This window comes from Apium graveolens, chromosome 1 (assembly GCF_009905375.1).
Source record: "Apium graveolens cultivar Ventura chromosome 1, ASM990537v1, whole genome shotgun sequence".
NCBI classification, from domain to species: Eukaryota; Viridiplantae; Streptophyta; class Magnoliopsida; order Apiales; family Apiaceae; genus Apium; species Apium graveolens.
The window spans coordinates 52922738-52945327 of record NC_133647.1 but is presented as its reverse complement, the minus strand read 5'-3'; positions in this window follow the sequence as shown (position 1 = coordinate 52945327).

Sequence of the window (22590 nt, the reverse complement as noted above, 5' to 3'; positions counted from 1 at the left end):
AATTAGAACCACACAAAGTCCAAGGTTAAATAGGTAATTAACTAACACAAAAACAAAACCAAATCAACCAAGCCAAACAAATCATTTTTCACCAAAACAAAATTCTATTTTCTCATCACCAAGAACATTGCTCTCGGCTTTTTACTATTTCAAAGGGAAATTTTTTCAAAATCCAAGATCCAAGCTTCCTAAATTGGTAAGATAATTCCCTAGTGTTCCTTATGCATAGTTATGGTTATATTATGAGTTTAAGCCACCAATTCATTCTCTATCTTCTCCAATAAATCAATGAAGAAGACAATGAATAGTGATTTCAAGGTTTTAACTTTATTTTTCTTGATTTTCCTTTAAGATCCAAGCTTTCCTAAGACTCCTCAAGGCTTCCTAGCTACTCACACCACTTCAAGGAAGGTATATCATCTCCAAACCCTAGCTTTAATTTGTATACTAGGTTGATTTTGGTTGTTAGGGTAAAGAGTAGCTTGAAGCATGTTTGTTTAAGAGTTTGGGTTGGAATGGTGGTGATTGAATTGTTGAAATCTTAAGATTGGTTAAAGAATGTAGTATAGTTTAAATTCAAGTTTTATGAGTAAGTAAATGGATTATAATGAGTTGGTTTGGGGCTGTTGTAATGTATTTTGGATGGAGTTTGGATTGGATTGTGAATTGGGGTTGAATTGTGGTTGTTTTGAGTTGGTTTAAATTTAGGAAATCGCGTAAACATAGCCGTCGTAATGTCCGATTTACTTTAGACTGCTTTTGTTCATAACGTTATGACCCGAGAACCCCCTGCTAGATGTTGACAATTGCCATGTTTAGATAGCTCATGTTACGAGCTTCGTTTTGATATGTAGTTCGTTTGATTCCGATGTACGGTTTAGGAGAAACGACCGTTTTAAATAACGGCGTTTCGCGAACGAAACTTTTCCCCTCGCCTTACTTTGAAACATAGGTTAAAGACCAAAAAGGGTTAATTAATGTATGAAACAATTATGGTAAGAGTGTTAGGCAGTTCGTAAGACACTCGCGAAGGAATCGCCTTAAAACTCGTAATGGTTAAATTATTAAAAATGGTGGAGCCGAGGGTACTCGAGTGACTTATGAGAATCAGTAAGCGCAAAACGAGCGTTAGAGTCTGAGTTGGTTAGAGTATAGATTTACAAGTGACTTTGGTTTAATTCCAACTTACTTGTTGCTTATAGGTTACCAGACTCGTCCCGAGCCATTCGTAACCCCCAGTCGCTCAGGCAAGTTTTCTACCCGTTATACTGTTGTTGTGATGTATATGTGTATATGCATGATCCTGCGATAAATGCATATTTGTTATTAGCAAATTCTTGCGATATATTGTAGCATGTGATATGGTATATATGCATGCCTGTTTCATATTCTTGGATTATATATCTGTTGGTTAAAATGCTTACAGTTGCATAATACCTATGCTAGAGATAAGCGGTATTTGAATTTACCCTTAGTATACGGGATCAAAAGGTGAACATATTTCTAAACCGGGAGTCGATGTTCCCGAGTATAATATATATTTATATATATATATATATATATGGTTATAGTTTTCAAAACTATTAATCGAATAAGGTTTATTCGATAACTTTAACTTTATTTTATTATTGAATATTATTTCAAATATTCATCCAAGGACTTATGACTCCTTTATTTTATTATTGAATATTATTTCAAATATTCATCCGAGGACTTATGACTCCTTTATTTTATTATTGAATATTATTTCAAATATTCATCCGAGGACTTATGACTCCTTTATTTTATTATTGAATATTATTTCGAATATTCATTCGAGGGCTTTTGACTCAATTATTATTAATGATTATTAATTGAATATTCATTTGAGGATGTATGACTCCGTTATTTTATTTAATGAATATTATTTATAATATTCATTCGAGGTATTATGACTCCGCTTGTTATTTAATAATATTCTTTATTTTATTAAAGAATAATATTTCGATAATCAAACTTATTTTTGATTATTCAAATAAAGATAGTATTTTTTTATAAGTATATCTTTGATTATTTAATACTCATTTCAAGTATAAGTCTTACAACTTCTACTTCAATTATTTGTATAAAGATTATTCTTTATGGGAATATTATTTAAATAATAATATTCAGACATTTTCTAAATATATTGGGACTGATTTACTTCATTAAATCAGCATTACTCCAAACACTCTTTAAAGTGTTTTCGAGTCTTCAAAATGATTTTTAAAAGTTAGAGCGGATCCCAAAACTCATTTTTTTATATTTAAGATCTTCCTTTCAAAGGGGATTTAAATACTCGCTCAAAACCTGGGGGATCCAGCTCTGTGGTGCATTTTACATTCGCAACGTGGTTGCTGTTTTGAGAAAACAAATGAATTGATTACTTACCCAACGTTCGGGAAGTAAGCCCATCTAATTGAGTCGGCATAAGTGACAGGCCGGGGTACGGTCTATCAAAGTGTAAGTGGCTGGGTGGCAGTCCATCAACGCGTAAGAGGCCGGGTGGCGGTCCAGCACAAGGTCCTTATGTGGCCAGGGTGATGACCGGTGGGGGATTCATCCATCTACTAGTAGAAAAGGTTACTTATTGGTATCTTTGCCTGATCAGCAAGATATCGGGTTTATGCCAAAAATTCTTTTCCTTTCCAAAATTTATTGGATGTTACCAACTCTGTTCATACTTTACATAACAGAGGTTCCAGGAAATGTTTATGAGATATATATGTGGATATATATCGGAACTAAATAAAGTATCTCGTAACTTTATTTCATTCAATAATATTTCAAAGATTGAATATATTCAAGTCTTAACTTGTGGTCTCATCTATGGGATGACTTTTTTTTAAAACCTATAATACTTTGAACAGTGGTAGTTCAAGTAGCCTTATAAATGATATAAGTATAGTGAAGTATTTGGTAACTTCATCTTCCTTTAAGCTTATATCCAGTAAGTAATTATCTTACTTTTGATAAAGGTTTTCAGTAAGTTATCTATTAGATACTTGCATTATTGATTACCCTATATATTATCTTGCGAGCTGTAAGGCTCACTCTTGCTTTATTTCTTCATCACACAACAACAGTTAGGAAAGATGGCCAGACTCCCGCAGACCCAGCGCAAGCACGTGGGAAGCGTCCCGCGTCTTCCCGTTGATGTTGTAGCTGCTATAGCTGCAGAGGTAGATCTATTGGTAGATCAGGCATTCTACTTTTGAGAATCAATTATGTATAATTATAACTTGTGGCAGATAATGGCAATTAACTGTAAATTTATCAAGTAATCATTTTGGGTTGTAATAACTTTTAATTGTGGATTCAAGGACTTGTACTTATTTCAATTTCATCTCTGAGACTATAACGGGTTGTGGTGTGTGTTAGTGTGGGGTCACAACATAAGGTTAATTATTATTAATTAAGTGAAGTGATATTGTGGAAAGAAAGACCGTGACGACCCGGATCCCCGACCCCGGATCTGGGGGTGTTACAGAAGTGGTATCAGAGCTAAGTGTTATAAACCTCAGAGATGATGTGACGTTAAGATAATAAGTTCACTAAGATAATAAGAACTCTTTCCAAGTTCATAGTCGGACTACCTAATATAGTACTGACAGTTAAAACCCTTATGGGAACCCTTATAAATATCGTGACAGAAGCGTAGTTCGTTATCGTATATGGTAGCGGGACTCCGAACCCTGAGGTTGAGGAGCAACAAGCGAGGATGTTCTATTACTTATTGGAGATCAGATTATGGATCCGATAGAGCGTCCTAACGTGGGATCGGATGATGTTCATATTGAGGATGTAGCGGTTGAGGATGTTGTCCTAGAAGGGATAGTTGCTGAGGAGGATCCCATGGAGGATCCTGACAAGAATGAATAAAGGACCACTGAGGAATTGATGACCATGGTTAGGGCAACTCCTAGAGGTAGGATTGGTCGGTCACTACCGGAGGTTCGTTCAAGTTTGTAAAGATAGTAGCCCCCTTTAACGTGGCTTACTCGTAAGACTGAGAAGGTTGAATGGACAGAGAAATGCGAGAACAGCTTTCAAGAACTGAAGCAAAGGTTGGTGACGGCCCCTATATTGGCGTTGCCGGATGGAAAAAGGAGATTTTGTGGTTTGTATTGACGCTTCGCATAAGGAATTAGGGTGCTCTTATACAGCACAACAAGGTACTCGCGTACGCGTCAAGAAAATTAAGGGAATATAAAATTCGATATCCCCACCTATGAGCTTGGGCTCATGGCAATAGTTTTGCCCTAAAGATTGGAGGCACCACTTGTATGGAGAGAAGTGCGAGAATTACCTAAGCCATAAGTGCTTTAGTACATTTTCACGCAGAAAAGAGCTCAACATGCGTCAAATGAGGTGGTTAGAGCTAATCAAGGAATACGATTATGAGATTCTTTATCATTCGGGGAAAAGCCAATGCGGTGGCTGATGCCCTTAGTAAAAAGGAGAGACTCAAGATGATAATGTCTTTGGGAGAGTTTATAAGAGATTTTGAGAAAATGGAAATAGAAGTGAAGGTAACCGGAGCCAGTACCGAAAAGCTGTTTGAGATCGATATGCGGTCTGAATTATTGGAAAATTTATTATTGTGCCAAGAAAAAGTGATGAATGAAGGCAGAAAGCCAACAAATAGATAAGAGATTAATACCGAGAAAGATGATAAGGGAATAATGAGGCATTCCTACAGAATTTGGGTTCCAAATGTTCAAGAACTTAAAGATGAGATCTTAGATGAAAGCTAGTTTGAGGAATAAGATTTAGAGCAAACCCTGAACGTGATAGTCAGGGAGGTCGACATCAAGATAGAAGGAACCCATAACATAATGAAGTGGAAAATGAGGGTTTAAAATATGTAGGATGACCCCGATTATGGAGAGGAGGAGGGAATGTTCAGACTAAGGAAACAGAAGTCGAGTAAAGAAAGGAGACCCGAGACGGTACTCCTATACGAAAATTTATGGACCTTTCTAGACAGAACTTAGACTATTATCCCCAACCACCACCCTGAGGAAACAATGCGGTGAGAAATTCTTTCAGGACCTTTAAGTCGCTAAGCTCTCAGAGTTCCAAGGAACAAGCTGGCCCAGCCGAGGCGAGGGCCTGGCTAAAGGAAATAGAGGAATCATTTGAGATTCTAAATGATTGACGAACCCCAAAAGACTGTTTTTGTCACTTACCCTCCTAAGAGAGAGACCACCCGCTGATGAAAGACCAAGAAAGGCACGGAGCCAGAGGTTAGAATAAACTGATTTAGGTTCAGTCAATTGTTTTCGGGAAAGTAATTCCCAAGGTTATGGAGATAGTGTTAAAGCTTTAGAGTCAGAACAAAGGCAGACGAGTATGATAAATTATGAATCTAAGTTGTAAAAGTTATCAAGATTCGTTCTGAGGACACGAATCCAGAATGACGGGATGTTTGAAATCAATGCTTATGTTGTGTTGGTTCATGAAATAATGATAAGAGAAAGGAAAATAAATAGAAATTGAAGTGGAAAGGAATATAAAGGCAATAGAGTTTGAGGAATGATAAGGGAGTTGGGAATGAGGAAACCCTAAAGACTCGTAGTAATAGAAATAGAAAAGTATGTAATCGTCAGGATGAGGGTGATTCACCATGAGTTAAAATTGATGGTTGAAGGCATAAGAGATACATATAGTTTACCCACTGTAAGTTGGGAGGATTTGAGGAAACCTTGAGATAAATTGAAGGATAAATAATGAGACGCGGATAGACTGAGGAGACAAGGAAGTAAGAAATTAGGAAAATTGGATGAAGGAAGTGACCTTCAAGAATGTGAAGTGTAAGACCGGTGGCTTTATACCCAAAAAGGGAGACGCCAGGTATGAAAGATATCCCAACATTGAGGTAACTGTTGAGATAAACAACAAAAGTAAATAAGGAATTATTAAGAACAAGTTCACGTTGAACACAACCAATATCTTCCAGAACATCCTTGTTATCGTTACCAAATTAGGAAAGAAAAGCGGATAACCGTTGTTATCTTTTGGAGGCCATATTGATTGACCTCATTTTGAATACAGATGTTATTGTGAAATTAGGCATATACTATCGAGGTGGAAATGATTGAATAAGACACCCTTATCAGGGATATATGACTTGATTTATCCATTGGAGGATGCATGTACCTTTTAAAGGTGGAATTAAGGATAGAATATCGGTAACTTAAAATGAATCCTAGGGGAATGCATAAAGGTTGGCATTTCACCCTTAATAGGGACAGTATGAGTTTTGACAGTATGATTTGGAAAGGGTTAAGGTAACAACAACCTTTAAGAATCAGTGGAGAAATTTTTCAGAAGTATATAGACAATGGTTTTAGTATTAGTAAATGGTATTTTGATATGCCCTGTATCTAGGGAATACAGGAGGAACGATTGAAGGATAACCTTAGAGGTTTTACAAGGAGAAAGGTAATATTCAAAAATTCTCAAGAATAGAAATGTTGATAAAGGAAATATGACGTAATTATAATGATGCCAAGTGAGGCACGTGTTAAACCACGAGAAGGTATGGATCGAACCAGTAAGGGTCGAAATTGTTCAGGGCAATTAGAGCCTAAGATAAAAGATGTTCTAAGTATAATTGAGAGTCAGTCGTGACAGTGATTAACCTCTAAAGACTGAGGCAATAACTTATGGAAAAATGGTGATATTTTTTTTTACTCATCAGATTTTAAGGAAAACATCTTCACATAAGCAGTGATTGAAATGAGGTAGAAAATTTATTTGGAGGTGGTTAAAATGACATTGACTATAAGGAAAATTTTACTATCAGGAAAGGCCAAAGAGGTGGCCGACACTTTAAAAGTAAGAGGATAATTATAGGCGCTTGTGCCAAAGGAATACAGTGATGATGGTTAAAGCTATGCAGATTGTATTATGGTTTGGAAGATTGACATTCCTTCTGATGACTGTGCAATACCCAACCGTAATAGTAGTTTGGTAAAGGTTTAATTCGTGTAATCGCCATGAGCGGGCTATCTATCTCAGAAGGTACTATCTTGAGAATAATCGAGGACCATGTTTCAAAAAGGACTAAACGAACCTTTGAGTTAAGTCTTCTATTGAAGGCATATGATTAAGAATGGTATTCATCTGCTATCGTTGCTTTGACTGAAACTCTTCTGCAATTTTATCTACTTCATGTCATGTATGTATGTCAGGATCAGGAGTGTTCTTCATGAATCATGAATGGTGATTAGGTTACCTCCTTAGAAGAATTTTATACGACATATATGGACTCCGTATGGTTAGATATTAAGATTTCATGGAAAGTGAATGACGATAGTAAGTCAGTGGTGGACCATAGTATTGCAACAATGATTCTGCGAGTAATGAGTCGATTACAACCATGAGAGTTGTATTGGAATGGATGTTGAGATTAAGTACCACTAATTGGGTCGTGGTGGCATATAAGTTATCATTGATAGACTAATTAAGTAGAGTATCTACCTATTGAATATTTATTCCCTCTTATGAAAAGAGAGTCATATTACTATATGGGGAAGGTTGCGGTGCAAGCATAGGATTCTAGTAACAATGATGTCTAGAATGAGATCCCAGATTCGATTTTTGATATCGAGGGAGTTTCAAAGGTGATTGTGTATAAGCTCGAGGAAGAGCATGGGTCCATAGAACAATGGACGGAATAGCAAAAATATTTAGGCATGTGAAATGCGATGCGATAATACTTGATATATATACACATATTCTCCTATGACAAACCTCTATAGTTCAGAGGTAGGTTCCAAGCCAGATATTTTGTGGCAGTATATTTTTTTTCAAATATACAATTCTCTTCAATTCGTTCTTTTCTCTTCTTTTCATTTCATATAAACTGAGAAGAACAACCCTTCCAGAAGGGGAGGTATTGCCGAATGACTATCTATCTGTGTGATAGAAGCCTAGTAGGATACCACATGTTGTTTAATTGCTTGTCAAGTACTAAAGGCTGGCCACCTTCTGTACTAACTATGCAATGTAACAAGTGTTCATGATCATAGTGATCTCTCAATAAATTCTTTTACTTCTATACGATGGATCAAGCTTTCAAAGATAGAAGCAGCTGAAAAAGGAGTAGTAAAGTTGTGGTAGTATTCGGAATGGAAACACATTCGTGATGCTAAGGGTGACGTAGTTATTAAAAGGTTATAGAACACTAACGAGCAAAAGTATAACCAGTATAATATTATGTACGGAAGATAGTAACGACTACGAACTGGAAAAGGATGGGTAGTGAGAAGCAAAAGCTATAATGCGAGAAGCTATAATGAGAATCTGTGCAATAGACTTGAAAGAATTTGGAATGATCACTTAACACGGGTTGAGTTTTCTTACGATAATAGATCATATGTCAGTATTGAGGTATCGCCTTATGAGATCCTTGAGGGAAGACAATGTCGATCTCCCTTATGTTAGGATGAAGTTGTAGAGCGCAAGATGCTCGGACCCGCAGTAGTCCAAAGGACCAGGGATATAATAGATCTAATCAGAGGACGACTGGTAGTAGCCAGGAAGGACATAAGAAGTATGTCGATTTGACACGAAAGGACAAAGAATAGGAAGGAGGGAACCTTGTATTGTTAAAAGTATTCCCTTGAAAAGAATTAATGAGATTCGGAAAGAAAGGAAAGCTAAGTCCACCAATTGTTGGACCCTTGGATATATTAGGAAGTATTGGGAAGTTAGCATATGAGCTAGCCTTACCCCAGAACATGTAACAAGTCATAACTTGTTCCACGTATCAATGTTAAGGAAGTGTAATTCGGATGCCAGATAAATAGGGGCATATGAGCACATAGACATGCAACCTGACGTAACCTATATGGAGCAACCAGGAAGGGTTATAGATTGAAAAGGGATAAGTGCTTAGGAGAAGGGTTATCAAACTAGTCAGAGTTTGATGGTAGAACCACAATGTGGGAAATTTACTTGAGAGTTAGAAAGTACAATGCTAAGAGAGTATCCCTATTCATTTTCTATCTGATTCCGGGACGGAATCCTTTTAAGGAGGGGAGACTGTAATAACCCCAATTTTTGGAATTTTTTTGAAACCCTTATGAATAGTGATTTTGCTGATTATGCTGAATAAGAAAACTTTTCATGCCACACTATGTAGGGGTTCTTCTATTGGTATTCTGAGATCTTATTAGTACTTTATATGGGATATAAGTGTATGTAAAGATCGTGAGAATCCAAATCCGAACACTTTGATTTTTCCCGGAAATCCACTAGATACGGAAAGAATTGAGTATAAAGTAACAGGATAAAAAGGATTTAAATTAAAGGATTTAAATTAAAGGATTATAAGAGAGGATCATAAAAGGAATATAATATATGGAGAAAGGTTAAGGGAACCTAAGTAATAAGATCCCGGGTATGATCCCTCAAACGATAAACGAAAACGAAAGTTAAGCGAACCGTATAACAGATCAGCGGTCATTAGGCAAACAATTAGGAAGTTAATCAAGGGGATTAGAGAGGATGATGTCACCCAACCAATAAGAAGAGGACAAAGAGGGAAACATGACATCATAGCATGACATAAGCATGACATGGGAAGGAAGGAGGTGTGGTTGAATTAGAACCACACAAAGTCCAAGGTTAAATAGGTAATTAACTAACACAAAAACAAAACCAAATCAACCAAGCCAAACAAATCATTTTTCACCAAAACAAAATTCTATTTTCTCATCACCAAGAATATTGCTCTCGGCTTTTTACTATTTCAAAGGGAAAATTTTTCAAAATCCAAGATCCACGCTTCCTAAATTGGTAAGATAATTCCCTAGTGTTCCTTATGCATAGTTATGGTTATATTATGAGTTTAAGCCACCAATTCATTCTCTATCTTCTCCAATAAATCAATGAAGAAGACAATGAATAGTGATTTCAAGGTTTTAACTTTATTTTTCTTGATTTTCCTTTAAGATCCAAGCTTTCCTAAGACTCCTCAAGGCTTCTTAAGGCTTCCTAGCTACTCACACCACTTCAAGGAAGGTATATCATCTCCAAACCCTAGCTTTAATTTGTATACTAGGTTGATTTTGGTTGTTAGGGTAAAGAGTAGCTTGAAGCATATTTGTTTAAGAGTTTGGGTTGGAATGGTGGTGATTGAATTGTTGAAATCTTAAGATTGGTTAAAGAATGTAGTATAGTTTAAATTCAAGTTTTAGGAGTAAGTAAATGGATTATAATGAGTTGGTTTGGCGCTGTTGTAATGTATTTTGGATGGATTTTGGATTGGATTGTGAATTGGGGTTGAATTGTGGTTGTTTTGAGTTGGTTTAAATTTGGGAAATCGCGTAAACATAGCTGTCGTAATGTCCGATTTACTTTAGACTGCTTTTGTTCATAACATTAGGACCCGAGAACCCCCTGCTAGATGTTGACCATTGCCATGTTTAGATAGCTCATGTTACGAGCTTCGTTTTGATATGTAGTTCATTTGATTCCGATGTACGGTTTAGGAGAAACGACCGTTTTAAGTAACGGCGTTTCGCGAACGAAACTTTTCCCCTCGCCTTACTTTGAAACATAGGTTAAAGACCAAAAAGGGTTAATTAATGTATGAAACAATTATGGTAAGAGTGTTGGGCAGTTGGTAAGACACTCGCGAAGGAATCTCCTTAAAACTCGTAATGGTTAAATTATTAAAAATGGTGGAGCCGAGGGTACTCGAGTAACTTAAGAGAATCAGTAAGCGCAAAATGAGCGTTAGAGTCTGAGTTGGTTAGACTATAGATTTACAAGTGACTTTGGTTTAATTCCAACTTACTAGTTGCTTATAGGTTACCAGACTCGTCTCGAGCCATTCGTAACGCCCAGTCGCTCAGGCAAGTTTTCTACCCGTTATACTGTTGTTGTGATGTATATGTGTATATGCATGATCCTGCGATAAATGCATATTTGTTATTAGCAAATTCTTGCGATATATTGTAGCATGTGATATGGTATATATGCATGTTTGTTTCATATTCTTGGATTATATATCTGTTGGTTAAAATGCTTACAGTTGCATAATACCTATGCTAGAGATAAGCGGTATTTGAATTTATCCTTAGTATAGGGGATCAAAAGGTGAACATATTTCTAAACCGGGAGTCGATGTTCCCGAGTATAATATATATTTATATATATATATATGGTTATAGTTTTCAAAACTATTAATCGAATAAGGTTTATTCGATAACTTTAACTTTATTTTATTATTGAATATTATTTCAAATATTCATCCAAGGACTTATGACTCCTTTATTTTATTATTGAATATTATTTCAAATATTCATCCGAGAACTTATGACTCCTTTATTTTATTATTGAATATTATTTCAAATATTCATCCGAGGACTTATGACTCCTTTATTTTATTATTGAATATTATTTCGAATATTCATTCGAGGGCTTTTGACTCAGTTATATTATTAATGATTATTAATTGAATATTCATTTGAGGATGTATGACTCCGTTATTTTATTTAATGAATATTATTTATAATATTCATTCGAGGTATTATGACTCCGCTTGTTATTTAATAATATTCTTTATTTTATTAAAGAATAATGTTTCGATAATCAAACTTATTTTCGATTATTCAAATAAAGATAGTACTTTCGTATAAGTATATCTTTGATTATTTAATACTCATTTCAAGTATAAGTCTTACAACTTCTACTTTAATTATTTGTATAAAGATTATTCTTTATGGTAATATTATTTAAATAATAATATTCAGACATTTTCTAAATATATTGGGACTGATTTACTTCATTAAATCAGCATTACTCCAAACACTCTTTAAAGTGTTTTCGAGTCTTCAAAATGATTTTTAAAAGTTAGAGCGGATCCCAAAACTCATTTTTTTATATTTAAGATCTTCCTTTCAAAGGGGATTTAAATACTCGCTCAAAACCTGGGGGATCCAGCTCTGTGGTGCATTTTACATTCGCAACGTGGTTGCTGTTTTGAGAAAATAAATGAATTGATTACTTACCCAACATTCGGGAAGTAAGCCCATCTAATTGAGTCGGCATAAGCGACAGGCCGGGGTACGGTCTATCAAAGTGTACGTGGCTGGGTGGCAGTCCATCAACGCGTAAGAGGCCGGGTGGCGGTCCAGCACAAGGTCCTTATATGGCCAGGGTGATGACCGGTGGGGGATTCATCCATCTACTAGTAGAAAAGGTTACTTATTGGTATCTTTGCCTGATCAGCAAGATATCGGGTTTATGCCAAAAATTCTTTTCCTTTCCAAAATTCATTGGATGTTACCAACTCTGTTCATACTTTACATAACAGAGGTTCCAGGAAATGTTTAAGAGATATATATGTGGATATATATCGGGACTAAATAAAGTATCTCGTAACTTTATTTCATTCAATAATATTTCAAAGATTGAATCTATTCAAGTCTTAACTTGTGGTCTCATCTATGGGATGACTTTTTTTTAAAACCTATAATACTTTGAACAGTGGTAGTTCAAGTAGCCTTATAAATGATATAAGTATAGTGAAGTATTTGGTAACTTCATCTTCCTTTAAGCTTATATCCAGTAAGTAATTATCTTACTTTTGATAAAGGTTTTCAGTAAGTTATCTGTTAGATACTTGCATTATTGATTACACTATATATTATCTTGCGAGCTGTAAGGCTCACTCTTGCTTTATTTTTTCATCACACAACAACAGTTAGGAAAGATGGCCAGACTCCAGCAGACCCAGCGCAAGCGCGTGGGAAGCGTCCCGCGTCTTCCCGTTGATGTTGTAGCTGCTATAGCTGCAGAGGTAGATCTATTGGTAGATCAGGCATTCTACTTTTGAGAATCAATTATGTATAATTATAACTTGTGGCAGATAATGGCAATTAACTGTAAATTTATCAAGTAATCATTTTGGGTTGTAATAACTTTTAATTGTGGATTCAAGGACTTGTACTTATTTCAATTTCATCTCTGAGACTATAACGGGTTGTGGTGTGTGTTAGTGTGGGGTCACAGCATAAGGTTAATTATTATTAATTAAGTGAAGTGATATTGTGGAAAGAAAGACCGTGACGACCCGGATCCCCGACCCCGGATCTGGGGGTGTTACAGTATTTACTGTGAGTCCAATTGTGAAATTCACAAGGTATAAATACTGGTGTTACTTTATCAGCATTTATTTCAAATACTGATTTAGTCCTTTCAGCATTTATAGTATACTTTTCATTATAGAATTCATGTTGACATGATTACATCTAGACCTTATTTAAGGACTACCTCTAGTTGTATGATCACAGATCACCCTTTTTTAGCCACCTCTTATTTCTATAGGACTATCTTTCTGTGCCTTTTATGAAAAATATTGAGAGAAAAACAGAATTTAAGAGAGGCATGATCCTTCCCGGCAAAAGGAGAGGTATATGAGAGATAGGATTTAGTAATCCTTGTGATGAAACTCTAACTATTAAAAGTCATGAGATGTATGGTATGAGGAGTAGTGAGACTACTGTAAAAGAATAGAGAGATTAAGTTTTATTTGCTATATATATGCGGATGCTCAGAGTACTAAAGGAACAGATGTTGAACAGTAGTATAATGAATCTCAGGAACACTCTGATGTATCAAAGGCTTTTAATCTCCCTGCAAATCGAACTACTGATACCTTATTGGAGTCCGTACATTTTACTATTCCACCATATGAGATAATCCCTGTTTTTATTGAAAAACAGTCCATTCATTCTACTTTTCCATCACCTAAGGAAATCTCTGTTGCTGAAGATTTGGTAGCACAATAGTCCATTCATAAAGATTCATCCATTTTAGAATCACCACAACATGTTACATGAACTGAAGTTCTGGAAGTTATTGAAGCTCCATTTCATTTATATTCAATACTTGAAGATGTGGAGATAACTGCCGAAGGTGTTGAAGCTTCTGAAGCCACTAGATCAATTTCTCATTCTAATCTGCATACTGAAGCTGAAGTTAAAATTCATAAATTAGTGCAAGATCCAGCTGCTATTGAAGAATCTAATGATGGTAAGGAAACTCATGTATCTAATGCTTTGTTAGATCCTTAGAATGATCTTTTCTTTCCTGAAGATATGCCTATACATGTAATACAACAGAAAATGAACGAGTTAGATGCTAAGAAGAAGCAGGATTATTCTGATAATCTCTGGAATGCTTATTGGAAAGATGCTACATATCCTATTTCCAGAACTCGAGCTATTGAACATCTGGAAACAACAGGTGATTATAAATCATGATGTGCTTAATCATATGAAAGCATCAACTTTGGTTGTGACATCTTTACACACAGCTCATGAAGCAACTACAACTCAAATCAATCATATTAAAGAATCACTAATTGCTTCAAAGCTGATTACTCATCAGGAAATTCAGAAAAAAAATTCACCAATAGTTGTCAGACAATCTACAGTTGAAGCCAGTCAAGCTAGATTGGAAGCTCATCAAGCTCAAATATCTTATCAACTTACTAAGTACATAATTCAATGGACCTGATCTTTCTCTACGGCTTGTCTATGATGACAAAAGGGGGAAAATTGATAAATCTAAATGCAAACAGTTGTCATTGATAGGTACCGATGATGAAAATTCTGATGGAGGTAATAAGGGGAAAAGAAGGAGATCAAAAGGAGAAGTGGTGAAGAACTAGTTGGATTTAGCGGTTCATCAAAAGCAATCACTAGATTTCAGTCTAGAAAAGGAAGAGAAAGCAAGAGGAATAAAAGAAGAGTTGAAGAATTGACTGTGACTACTAAACTAGAAAAATCTTCACAAATCACAACTGTTGCTGATGAAGACCAAGGTATTTTGGAGAAAGAAGCCGGTGCTGAAGCAAGCCAATATCTTCAAACTCAAAAAGTTAAAGAAAGAAAGACAAGTCTATTCTACAAGAATCCAAAGATTAAATTATTTGATTCTGAGGTGAGTAGAAGAGTATTTGTAAAAGAAAATCATGGAGTTGATCTTGAACAGACAAGGAAAACAGAAGAAGACTTTAAAAATTCTATAAAGACAGAAATTGCTGATATTGTTGTTGGTTCTCAAGTACTTTATGAAGATGATCCTTATAACAAACTAACCAGAGGTATAATTATAAGGGAAATCAGCCAGGCGGAAGATGAATGATCTCTCATATCACAAGCTGTTGAAACTGCTGACATGAAGCTTAAAGGAAAGGAGAAGATAGAAGAAAAGTCAAAGAATTTCAAAGACTAAAAGCCAAAGCTGAAGAAAATTTACTCGAAGCAGAAATCATCCAAGCTGGTAATTGAAGGAAGATTTCTGGAAGCATTCTGAGCTGAGAAAGTGGGATTAACCTCTGACATTGTTCAAGTTAAAGAAGCAGTTCAGGATGAAGAGTTAAAGTCTGATATTCACTGAAGCAAGATTGAATATGCATACTTGAAACCTGCATTTAGATAGTTTTGACATCATCAATTGGAACTTTTCCATAATTCCATAATGAACAAGTATGGGGAGATTGTTAGGAGCAATTGATGATATCAAACAGAAACTATCAGAAGCATCGACGGATGATGATTACAAGCATCAATGGATGATGATGAAGTGAATCAACGGATGATGATGACATCAACGGAAGTTGATATTCAACGGATGATGATGTCAATAGATAATGAAATCAGTATTTGTCACATCAGTTGATCTTCGAAGAGGAAAAGAAAATAGGAACTTCAAGGCGATGGAGGACTTTATCTCAGAAGTAATAGTATAGGTTTCCTTATTATTAATAGAATAGGATTTCTTATACATTGGTAGATGTGCTCTATATAAAGCATAGTTTAGGTTCATGCTATAAGCATTGCGACATTGTTATATCTTTCTCATAACCTAGCAAGTCTCAAGGATAATTGTTCATCCTTTCCAGAGAGTACATGTGTAATAAGTTTTTATCAGATTATATTAAAACTGTTAATTATGTTGAAGCTTTGTCGAGTTGATTATACTAACTGTATTCACCCCCCCCTCTACAGTTGGTTAAGGGCCTAACAAAGGATCTTTAACATGGTTACAGAAGAACGATAATAGAGATACCAACGTGATTACTGAGGTATATTTCTATGAAACATTATCGGGATATGTACTAATGAATCAGGAAAGACCAAGCATGTATTAATTCGAGGAACATGATTTTCAAAAAGTGAAGGTAAGATTAGTAACAACCCCGTGTTAGCAATACTCGACGATAAAAATAGGATTTTGTATGAAGTGTAATAATACGTCTATGCAGCTTAAGGACCATGATATTAGGTGTCCTAATAATGATCTAGAGTAATCGTGATAAGGTTTGCACTAAAAGGGACAAATAGTTTAAATTATGAGGAAAATTTGGATTTTTTTTTAGTGTATACCTACACTGGACACGAGGTAGAAGTTTTAGTCAAATTGATCTAGGGCTATGATTGAGAAATCTATTATCATCAAGGAAAGGCCAATGTGGTGGTCGACACTTTAAGTAGGAAAAGATATATTGAGGATGACAAATTTCAGAACAACTGATGAGAAGGATTGTATGAATGAATTTTGAAATTGAGACAATGTGAAGTGCACCCTTTATTATGTAACAGGAAGACTTAAAGATGCCTAAAAACATAATATGATATTTGTTATTCCCAGTGGACTAACAATGAGATTTACAGAAGGGGGGTTGATTGTAAATCTCAAAACTTTTTCAAGTTTTGAGTAGTTTCTAAGGCTAAGTATTTTAGTGAGCAAATGTGTGTGAATGGCTTGAAGCTGATACAGACAGATATATATTCAACCACAAATATAAAGAACACAAAGAACTTAAAAACTTTTCTGGTGGATTTATTGTTCCACCTGAGATGTGTTATTTCAGAAAATCTGTGATTCAAGGAATTAAATCACAGCTGCTTCCTAGTACAAACTAGATGATTTTCTCTCTGGATTTTTTCTAAACAGCTCTTGAAAATTCACATCTAATTACTAGCTGCTACTTGGTTTATATATCACCAAGTTTACAAGTGAAGACAAAACTGTAAAATACAATAAAAAGGCTCTTCACATGTTTCTTCTTCATTTCTCTATCCAATGCAATTTAGGTTTAGCTGTTAATCTTTGAATACTCCCTTGTTTGCACCAGAATGGAAATGCTGCATTTTCTTGATTCCTCCTAGAGGCTGCCACATTCCAGTTTGTGTCTGTCAACCCATGTGCCTCTGTCAGCTTATGAATTGTCACTATCAACTGCTATTGAACTAAAAATCTGTTGAAGCTTTCATCCATTGATGCCTTATCCATTGAGGCTTTATCCGTTGAAGTTTTATCCGTTGATGCATTTGCAGTTGAAGTCTTATCCGTTGAAGCACTTATCCGTTGATGGATATTATCCGTTGAAGCTTTAGAGACATCCGTTAAAGCTTTGTTTCTTATCCGTTGAAGGTCTTCAATATCAGTTGATACTTCTTCACTTATACAAAATTACAAGGCATGAAATATTTACAATTAGCCCTCCTATTTACATATCCACTAGTAGTCAACATGACTGATAATATCCTACAACATCTAAGAGTTACAACTTGAATCCAGAGAATGAAATGTGCTACAATACTAAACTTATTTCTAAGTAAAGCTACTCCTTTAATGGATAGCCAAGATTGTCTTATCCGTTGAGGCTACAAACACTAGATTTCTACTTAAGTGTTTTGTTTAACTTATCATCAAACTAATACACATATTCCTAACAATCTCCCGCTATTTATGTCTACTAGAACTGTAGGCATAAATTTGGGTTTAGCTTGATGATAACAAAACACTTGACAAATATATTAACTGTAATAAAGCAGAAATTCAAAAGTGCTGCAAAAATATGTATGCTGAGATGGAATTGAAGAATTACATTATTTCCAAGGGTGCTCCTTTAGCCTGAGCAGATTAATTTCTTTTTCTTTGATCCCTTGTTTTATTTCCTAGCCTCCTGTCATTCTCCTCTATTTGAAGTTGAAGTTGTCTGTAGAACTCAGCTTCATCTTCTTCATTGATGTCCAACTTAGATTGCATATCCTTGAGAGTTTCATTACTGGCAATCTTGAGCTGATATTCTAGTCTGAAAAATCTTCTGACTCCTTTGTTGTCTCTGAACTCCATCAACCAATGAGATGATTTGTGAACTGTAATTCCTCTTTCTTGAATGAGTAATGTTCTAGGCAAGGCATTGGGCTCCCACGAAGTCTTCCTTATGTTGGCAATCTTGTTGAGAATCTCAGTCTTGGCAGTCCTGGTAAAGCCAGAATCCCTTTTTATGGCTGAGTAGACTCTAACCAAGGTAGATTAGCCTTCATTCAGAATCCTGTAGAGAGGCCAAGTTTTTTCCCCACTTCCTTTGTATTTGAACACTAGTCTTTCTGGTAGCTGTCTGTAGGCATCTATTCCCCTTACTTCCTCCAGCTCATCCAAATAGAGTTCAATGTCTGAAAATTCATTTATGTCACAAATGTGAACATAATCATCCTTAGAGGCTTGTGGCTTAGGCTTAGGCTTCTGAGTGAATTTGATTGAGGTTGGAGGAGGTGTTGATTTGATTTTTCTCTTCTGTTTCTTTGAGGGTGGAGAAGTGGTTAAGAAGGTGGGCAATTTGATGGTGTCCCAATCAATTGGTTCCTCCTTAGGAGTGATTGTTTCACCATAAATATTTATGATTTATGAAGGGGTCAGGCACAATGGGTTCAGGAATAGAAGGTAGTGGTTTGGATTTTGATTGGGTTTCTTCAGTCTCATCTACCATCTTTCTCTTTGCATTGGCCTTCTTTCTGTTCCCTTTCTGCCATTCCTCTCTTTCCTTACTTCTTTCTCCCTCATCATTACTAAACATGTGCCCCATACCTACATCTTCACTCTTGTCTTCAATTTCTTTCTTTTCTTCAACTTGACTTGACTTTAGCTGTTTTTCAAGCTTTGCTTGTGCTCTTTTGTCAGCCTTTAGCTTTTTGGCTTCTTCCTTCAACCTTCTGGCTTCTTCCCTCTTGGCTATTGAGAATTTGGGATGTCCTTGCATCACACAAATACTCTTTCCCTCTCTAAAGATAATAGCCATGTTCATCCTTTCAACCACATCAATGGTCTCTTTGTGCTTTATGATACTTCCACCCAAAACCTTGTCTTCATCAGGCTTTGGAAGAGGAAAATCCACTTCTTTCATCTGAGCAAGGCTTAGAGGATTCCTTGTAGAGTCCTTATTGGATCTGTTGTTGGGCTTGAGAACCATAGTTTTCATATTCTTGGCAGAAGTCTCTCCAACCTTATTCCTCCTTACTGGCTTGAGCTCCATAATAATTGATTCCACCTTTGTGCTATGCTTCACAGATTGTGATTTAGAAGCTGTAGAGCCAAAAATTTGTTGCACCTTTTCATCAATTTTCCTCCTTTGCTCTTTGACTTGCAATTCAGCTGCTGCTATCTGGATTAGATCAATTCCATCAAGCTTTCCTTTGATTTGAATAGGTGGAGAAGTGGTTATGGCAGGAACTAGCACTTGAGATATTTGAACTGTTGTTGATGGTTCTCCTTCCCCTTCCCTTTTATTCTCCCCCTTTTTGTTATCATCAAGGGTAGGGGTCAAGCCTTGTGCTTTTGCCAGCTGCATTAGTAGATTTGTCTGAGTTTGTTGATTCTGAAGAATGGTGACCATAGAGTCTTCAATGATCTAAACTCTGTTTTCTAACCTGGCCAGCCTCTTGTCAGCATCAGATGCTTTCCTCAGTCTCCCCAACAAATCTTGCATAGTACCATAAGGCATGACTGAATCCAACTTCTCAGCATTGTAGGATTTCAGATCAGCAATGTCCTGCTTGAGTTCATCCATACTTAGATTCTGTTTGAAATGCTGCAACTGCAAGAGATGTAGAGAGTCCAGATGAGCTTGAAGAATTGCCTTGGTACCAGCATCTGTAGTCTCCTGAAGGCCTTCTGAATAGTCATTACTTGCCTGACCAAAGTTATACCAAATTCTCCTGGTGTAGATGCCTTTGCCCATGCCCAATCAGGTAGATCTGGAACAGAACTTGGGCCTACTACTCCCCCTAAGTTCATGCTCTCATTCAAAGAATTAGAGTCATCATAATTAGAATTTACTCCAAATTCTTCAGATGGCTCACCAGCTTGAGAAGGCAGCCTGTTAACAGCAGCTTTGTCTCTGAGAAGAGATTCTGAAGTGTGTACAATGTTCAAAGTCTGTTCTGCCTCCACATTGCCCTGAGCAGCCAACAATTGATAGGCTGGAACAGGGTGAGTAAAAGTGTCAGCATCCAAGGAAATGTTATCAATTACAGCTTTGTAATGTTGCTGAAATTGTCTTTCCTTTTCTGCATCATCCAATATCATTGACTCACTAGCAATGCTGGATCCACCCTTATAGCTTCTGTACGTGACTTTCTCTCATTGTCTCTATTTTCTTGCATCAGGGGCTCCCCCTGGCTCACACACACCCTCACACCCTCACCCTCACCTTCTAAGGTGACACTCCCCTCACTCACTTTTGCCATGCTGGAAGAAATAGCATGCATATGGTGACTCTCAACCTCTCCTTTTGCCTGGGAGCAACCCAGCCTCTCACTCAAATTATCACTCCCTTCCCTCAAACCTAAAAGTGATTGTACAGTAACCATGTCCTCTACAGTTGGAATTGTTTCTGTTATTTGAGTAGAGACCATCAGCGGATAGGGAGTATCCGTTGAAGTGGAAACTGATGATATCAACGGATAACTGTTGTTAAGCTTATCCGTCGAAGAACAACCACTTGTCAACGGATGAGAGATATCCGTTGAAGAAGGAATAGATGTAGATATTGAAAGTGACATAATTGTTGAATATGTGTGAATTGATTTTAAGTGAGGTGACACAGATTCTTCAACTATATCTGAAAGAATTGGCTGATGATCCAACAAATCATCTAAAAGATGATGATCATCAGGTTTTGAGTGGGGCTCCTCCCTGAGTTGTAAGGAGGGAGAATCATGAATTGATGTGAATATCATATCCACATCCAAAGAGGGTGATGGAGAGTTTGATGATTGATGTGTTTTTATTATGAGAGAATGGGGCTGTGACTCCACATTTGCTGGAGTCACATCAAGCTGAATTTGAGAAGGCAAAGATACAGTTGGATGTATCTGTGCTGTGTGTGCCCCCTGTGTGGAAACTAGGGTCTTGGCCTTCTTCTTCCTTGAAAATTCTTTGATTGGTGAATGTGGCTCCAGTGTCCCTCCCTCTTTTGTTCTGTGTCCATGGTTGGGGACTATTTTCAATAGCTACATCCTTTTGGGAAGATGCAACTAGGGATGTGTTTGACTCCTTTTGAACCACCACAGTCTTTTGAGAGACTGTGGCTTGGCTGGCTGGGATACCACTCACCTCTCCCACCTTATCCTGGGGGGTTTCTTGATGTTCACCCCTCCCCTCACCACCCACACCCTGTTCACTCCCTTCAGGGTTTATGGTAGTTGTTACAACTGTTGTCTTTTGAGAAACAGCAGAGGTGGTTTTCTTTGACTTGTGTTTTGAAATTTTAGTTTTGGTGGCTTTGGTAGGAACCTGTTTGGACAGAGAAACAGATTCCATTGCCACACTGGAAGGCAAAGAAACAGTGGGGTTGGAAACAGTAGGAGTTATTGAAGTGTTTACCTCACTTACCTGTGGTGCATTCATGATTGGCAAATATACCAATGGCACCTGGTTGTTGAGGTTGATTCTCAAAAGGTCTACAAGGACCCTTTTCTCTTGTGCCCAGTATTTGAGTTTATTGCTCTCATTAGATATAACCAGTCCTTCAGCAACAAGGTTAGCCAATAACATAAAGAATCTAGCATAGTAGATGTTATGTGGTCTATTAGCTTTGTTACCTAACCTGGAACATAATTCTAGCATGACATAGTTGCTAAAATTAAAGTACCTATCAGAAACTAGCATATAGAGCATATTAACAAGAGATGAAGTTATGGCATCAAAATTGCTAATCTTCCCAGAGAAAACCTTGATAAAGGCATCTCCAAGAAAACTCCATTCTTTCCTAAGGCCCTTCCTTCTAATACTACCTAAGCTAGCAGAATCAAAAGCATAGCCTATGGAATCTAACATAGCAGATACATCTTTATCAGTGTGTGGTGTCATGGCATTATTCTCAGGCAACTTAAAGCAAGACTGTATATCATCACAGTTAATGCAATAATCTTTACCTTTGAGAGAGAAGGCAATAGTCATATATGTGGAGTTGAACTCTACAGTTGTCCAAATCTCCTCAATTACCTCACAGTTGTCCAGCATTGCATAGCTTAGTTTGCAGTTTTTGATGAAGTCCATCATCTTGTGATAGTCAGTATGGGCTTCATTTTTTTCAACCAAGGCTACGAAATTGTTCTTTTCATAAACAAATCCAGACTGAGACATAATTTTGACTACTGGTGCCATTGTTGTGAGCAGAGGTTGCAGAGAAAAACTTGAGAGTTTTGGGAGAGAAGGAGAATAAAAATTGCAAGAAAGCATAAAGTGAAAATA